This window comes from Lissotriton vulgaris, chromosome 6 (genome assembly GCF_964263255.1).
Source record: "Lissotriton vulgaris chromosome 6, aLisVul1.2, whole genome shotgun sequence".
Lineage (NCBI taxonomy): Eukaryota > Metazoa > Chordata > Amphibia > Caudata > Salamandridae > Lissotriton > Lissotriton vulgaris.
In genome coordinates, this window is record NC_141694.1 from 1,400,186,951 (window position 1) to 1,400,193,759 (window position 6,809).

At 46.0% G+C, this 6,809-nt stretch overlaps 1 pseudogene; it reads right to left on the reverse strand.

Annotated features, from left to right (window-relative positions):
• Positions 1-2,910: 2,910 nt before the first annotated feature.
• LOC147708918 (uncharacterized) lies at positions 2,911-4,580 on the reverse strand (annotated as a pseudogene).
• Positions 4,581-6,809: the final 2,229 nt, after the last annotated feature.

The following is a 6,809-nucleotide window of genomic DNA, read 5'->3' on the forward strand; positions in this document are numbered from 1 at the left end:
ACCTGTCCCGGAAAGAAGCTCTTCTACTCTCAGTTGACATATAAAAAGTGTTCGACAGGGTCAACCGGCCACTCCTATTTAGCACTCTACACCGGTTTGGATTTGGGACAGGTTCCTAGCTTGGATGCAATGCATTTACAATGCCCCAAGAGCATTGGTTAAGATCAATAGGTTCTCCTCCAGGTCTTTACCAATATGCAGAGGGACGAGACAGGGCTAACCCCTATCTTTGCTGCTTTTTGCACTCTATATGGATTCGATGGCGCAAAGAATTCAAGACAACCCACTGATTACGGGGATCCGATTTGGGGCAGCTACACACACCATAGCTTATATGCGGATGACTTGGTCCTCTCCCTAACAAACCCTATGACCTCGCTCTCCGCCCTAGTTGAAGAATTCAGGGGCCCGATGTAGGTAAAACGCATTTTCCGATTTTAAAATACCGAATCGTACCGAATCGGTATTTTGAAATCGGAAAATGATATGTAGATAAAAAAAATCGGAAAAATACTGATTCAGTAGTAATCGGTATTGTGATTCGATACGTACCGAATCGGCATTTACCGAATCGGAATTTACCGAATCGGCTACTACCGATTCGGCAAATACCGATTCGGTAATCGCAATACACCCCCATGGCCAAAAGGCCCATAGGAACGCATTGTAAATACCGTATCGGTATTTACCGATTCGGCAAAATCCGATTCGGTAAAATCCGATTCGGTAAATGCCGATTCGGCAAGCAAGTAAAACTGAAACCAAAGACATCAGCCAATGAGGTGGAACCACCCTCCCCCACCCTAGCAGGGAGTGGCTACCCAGGCAGGTGCAACTCATTAGAACTTTCTGGAGAGGCAGCCTGAGCTGAGCATTCACAGTGAGCAGCAGTGGTAGCAGTATCTCCCTGTGAAACATGGCAAGCAACTCTGAGAGCCAGAAGGCAGAGCGCAAGAGGAAGGCCAAATTCAGCACCATGGAGCTGCAAGTGTTGGTGGAGGAGGTGGTGAGGGTACACAGGCAGCTGTTTGGGAGGCTGTCCCTCACTGTCCCTGAGAGCACTAAGAGGAGGCTGTGGAGTGAAATTGGGGAAAGAGTAAACGCTGTTGGTGTCACCCCCAGGACCCTGGACGACCTCAAGAAGAGGATCTACGACATCCGCAGCCTCACAAAGAGGAAACTGGCAGAGCTGCAAAAGCAGGCAGGACTTACTGGTGGAGGCAGGAACCCGGCGCCACCCCTCACTGACCTGGAGGAACTTGTGGTGACTACCATTGAGAGGGAGAGTGTGGTGGGAGTTGGGGACCTGGATAGCTCAGCCAGAGCTACAGCTAAAGGTAAGAAGCATGCGCATCTTGACACACCCTACCAGACACCTCCCCTTTAGACCCAATGCACAGCCAAACCCCAGCCCAGTACTGCTACCAACAGACATGAGAAATGCATCATGGTAAATGTAGTCTGCAGAAGTAGGCAAAAAAGCCAGTGCAGAAGCATAATGAAAAGAACTGTAAAACTGAATCAAAGTATTTGAAATGATATGTGCAATGCTTTAATTGTAGTGACTGTAATACATCAGCACTCAGTTCACAAATGCTTCTTTATACCTAGGGGCACCATCAGGCGGAGGAGCAGGAGCTACTCAAGCACCAGCACCAGCACCATCTGCCAGTGCGGTGGCAGGGCCAAGCACCAGTCTACCAGCACAGGAGGAGGAGGAGGAGGAGAACAGCAGTGCCCTGGGAAATGAGGAAGACACTGGACATACCCTCACATTTCCACACTCCCCCCGACTGTCTCTAACGCCCCCATTGCAGTTCTCCCCGGAGAACTCACCACCACAGAGCCACCCTACACCTGCCACATCTCCTGCCAGGAGTATAATTGTTGCTCCATTAAACCCCAGGCTTTTTCTAACATCCTTTGACCTGTCTGTGCATCTGTACTCACTCAGAAATAGTTTTCTGTAATCTCCTCACGTCTGTATCTGCCATCACTTGGCGTAGACACCCCAGCAGGTTGTGTTTGTGGCACAGCAACGTCGTCGTCAACTCCACCTCAGTGCCCTGTCGAAGTGGATTTCTTCTACCTCGCCCAGGTATGCTTACAAAGGAAGACCAGCAGTCGGAGGTAACTGAAACATAAAAAGATTTATTGCGCTCGAGCGGGTACACCACCTCACAGCTCCATGTGGCTATGAGGGAAGTGGACAACTTACAAAGTCATAGACAGCCTTATATACTTTTGTGCTGGAATAAGCGTAGGTGGGAATGGATATGACAAATCAGCAACTGCCAAGGATGATTAACGATCCCGGGACGGTCCCACGTACTAGTCAGGACCAGTCACTCTGGAAATATGTATACATGGCATGTAAAACACAAATATAAAGATGATTCACTAAATCACATCTGTCATCAGTAATTGTGTGGCCCATATGAATAAAGCAGAACTATGCATTGCTTGTGCCAAGTATAAACATAGACAGGCCTGTGGTTACAGAGTCAGGCGCTCACTTGATTACTCAATCGGATATAGAACAAAAGGTTACATCTTCTTGTGTCAACAGTAATTTGTCTCCATCGGCAGTATTTAGTTAACTGTAATACATTGGCATTACTTAGATAGGAAAGTTGAGCAAATGAGTCATTTGACCTTTAAACAATACACCCTGCTCTACTTGTGCGTCATAAAATGAAGTGCAAACATATGCTCTGGGGTCGACTGGTGTATTAACATTTCTGTGTGCAGATGAAGCAGCCACACCATATGATCTGAGGTGGCAGGCAAGAAAGAGCTAATATAAAATGGATGCTGGAAAATACAAAATGGAGGAGCTTTCGTCCATTACTAAAAACTGTATTTCCACAATCGGCCCTTTGGACGCAAGGTCCAACATTTTGTTGCGGCCTAATGCACATGTTCATATATGGGCCGGCTGTTACTATAGTGGGCCTCACTGCGCTCATTGACGTAATCAACAGTATTTGCGTCAGAAGGGTTATTATCTGAGATATCAATATCCATCAATTGTTGGGTTACAACATCCCTCATAATAAGAGCATTAGTCACAGTCACTGGGGGCATTGGGGGTGGTTTTAGCAATCGCCCCAAACACTGGCAACACATGGGCAGACAATTAATGAGAACGCAGCACCCGATTACCACAAGGAAGATAACCACTAGAAACATCCCTATCTTCCAGCCCCAAGCAGACAAGGCATTCCAAATGGAACCTACAGGATCCCAGGGGCCAACATCACTATGGGCCTGGGCACCTATATCATATAGCCTTTTGACAGCCTGCCTAACCGATGTTGATGAGTCAGGAATATACGTGCAGCAAGAGGACCCGATCACTCTACAGACTCCACCCCGTTCTGCTAACATCATGTCTAGCACAATCCTGTTTTGAAGAGAAACTAATCTGAGAGCCTTAAGCTCAACTGTGATGTTCTCAATTATGCCTGCTGTCTCTTCTATAGTAGCTTCTAGTAGACGGGACAACCTGCGTATGTTTCTGGAATTTATGGCAGGGCCATACCAAGGAACAAAGGCCTTTAGTACATCACCAGCTATCTCAGCCGCTGTATCTCCTTGATCAACACTCCTCCTACCTCTCAGAGTTCTGGATGCCTTATTCACTTCTGCAGTACTTTTTACAGACATTGCTGGTGTTACAAGACCTAGGTGACAACAGCCACCCCAATTCACTGGTAGCCACACATAGGCCCTGGAACCACAAATGAAATAAACTGAGTCACCGATATAGAGTGGAACAGTTATTTCCTGGGAAGACACTTCAAATGTCATATTGCAATTGGTACTATTCCCCATGTTGGCGGTACCGTTGCTCCTAATACATATACTCCCAAGCACACTACGCTGCCTCATTTTCAAAAAGGGTATCTCTCTGGTGTCCCTATGGAGCGGAGGTGTGCTATCATTTTTTACCAAAAACAGCGGGGTGAATATGTTAGAAAATGGGAACGTTGCATTTGGTAAAATAACTTCAGAGCAATTCCCTGACTGGAGAATGTCTTTATCATAATGGGTATACAAGGAGGCAATTGGTGTTCTAGTGGTAGAACGGGAAGTTACTAAGTTGCTGAAGACCCTTATTAGCTCAACTTTCAGCATCGCAATGTGTAATGCATAACAGGATGCTTCAAATGGCAGGGGTACCTGAAGAAGGGGTATACCTTCGTCTACATAGGCTGGGAATTGCATACAGATCCAACAATTATTTTTATCAATCACTTGATGGGTCTGATGAAGTAAGGTAAGGAAAGAATTATGACGCATCTCCTCTCTGTGGTCCATATCCTCTGGTGGTACTGTAACTGAGGGAACAAAGTCAGAGGGAAGCTCTGATGGGAGCGGGCTGTTTTTGCAATAGGATGGTAGAGCTCTAGGAGATATAATAATCCAATGACCAAAGACATTATGCAAAATAACATACAGAATATGCATAGTTTGGAGTACCAACGCCCCTTTTTGTTCACATTAAGAGTGGAATATGTATCCTCCATTTCTAGTAAAGGAAGATGTCTAGTCGTTCTTCCAAACGGAAATACCATTCGCTCTCAGAATTTTGATTTATATAATCTCACAAGTGCGGCAGTTCAACAGTGTTCGTTATAGGCCTCACTGTTACAGACCTTGTGATTGGCAAATTTGACTTCACACCCTCTCCTCCTATGGGTCGCTGGGCTTCGGAGGTATTTCTTTATTCTCTTTTCAGCTCAGAGTCGGCAGTGTCCTTATTTTACTAACCTCACTGCACAAGTTAGTCCTTTAAAGTTGGCACTATTCAGTGCGTGGCAGTTGGTGCTTGCTCCGTCCTAAGCACTCTTCATCTTCCTTGGGCGTAGATTGTATCCTGATGCAGCCTGTTGATCGTCCATGCATGCCGGAATGCAGTCACCAGTCCTTCGGTCAGAACGGTCCTCTTCCGGGGGCAGTGCTGGCCAGAACGGTGGTGCTCTCTTCACATTTGATAGATGAATCCAATTTTTGTGTCCGTCACATCGAACCGCCGTCTGTGTGACTAACAGAACCTGCGCTGGCCCTTTCCACCTGGGCTGCAGACTGTTCTTCCTTACAAAGTTCTTGGTCAGGACCCAGTCCCCGGGTTTGATGTTGTGTACTTCTCCTTCCAGAGGTGGGGACCACGTGTCTCTGACCTGTTGGCGAATGGTAGACAGGGCAGAAGTTAGTTCTTTACAATAATCCAACAAAGCAGAATGCGTCAATTCTTGCAACTTTGGTGGAGAGGCAAACCCATATACATTTGCTGGTTTCCCCATAACAAGCTCATATGGGGAGAGTCTGTTTTTGGATGTAACAGTTGTCCTCATGGAGAACAAGGCTAAGGGTAATGCATCTACCCAGCTGAGAGTGCTTGATGCACATATTTTTTGCAGTTTATTTTTCAATGTAGCGTTACAGCGTTCCACAAGCCCTGCTGCTTTTGGGTGATAAACTGAATGAAAACTTTGCTTTATCCCCAACCCTTGGCAGACTAGGTCCATTATTTTATTCGAAAAATGTACCCCGTTGTCACTCCAGAGACTTCTGGCCAAGCCATAGCGGGTAAAGTACTCTCTCAACAACATTTTAGCTGTGCTCAATGCGGTATTGTCTTTTAAAGCAAATGCCTCCACCCAGTTACTGAAACTACATATAACGACCAGGACATATCTTTTGCCATTGGCAGGGGGCATTTCTATGTAATCCATCTGTAGGCATTCAAAGGGGTATTCTGGCAATCTGAAATGACCAGGTGGCACTTGTATTCCCTTTCCCACATTGTGGAGAGCACAGGTCATACAGTTCTTGGATAATTTTACAGCTGTCTTCCTAATGTTTTTGTTGACCCATATCTTTTCAATGGTATTTGTCATTCCATCAGCCCCCAAGTGTGCAGGACCATGAACCATGTGAAGCATGGGTAGGAGAAAACTGTCAGGCAGGACCCACTTTCTCAAATGTCCCAGTGTATGCATCCAAGCCCCAAAGTGTGTGTCAAAATAATATCCTTCCTTAACCCACTGCTTCCTCTCATCTTCACTTGCAAATTCTTGGATGTCCTTTATCTCTTTGTAGGGATCAATGTTTGTCTCCCCCTTATCAGTTTTTGACACTACATATGTTAAGGTGTACTCATTCAATGCAGTGTGTTTTGCTGTTTCATCGGCGAAGGCGTTTCCCTGACCTACATGGTCTGTGATTTTCTTGTGTGCACTACACTTCATGATGGCCAACTTAGTTGGTAATGCAAGGGCATTTAGTAGTCTTGTGATCAAGGTGCCGTGTTGTATTTTCGCACCTCCAGATGTGATGTACCCCCTTTCGGCCCATAATCGGCCGAAGTTATGTGCCACCCCCCATGCATACTGACTATCAGTGTAAATGTTTACGGCTAAGTTTTCTGAAAGCTCACATGCTCTAGTTAGGGCAATCAACTCGGCTGCCTGAGCAGACATCTGTTCTATTTTACATGTTTCTACAACTGTTTTATTGGTTGTGATTGCATAGGCTGCAGAGGTAGGTCCATCCGGTCTCTTTAGACAAGAGCCATCCACAAATAGTGTTCCATCGACCTCTTGCATAGGTATGTCCGCCAGATCTACTCGACCTTTCGTTTCAGTTTCAGTGACAATCACGCAATCGTGTTGTACTTCATCCTGCTCCGAAGGGAGAGGCATCAGAGTAGCTGGGTTTATGGTGTTACACCTCTGCAAGGTCACATTAGTGGCCATCAGTATTAGCTCATACTGAGTCAACCTAGCATTAGTTAAGTGCTG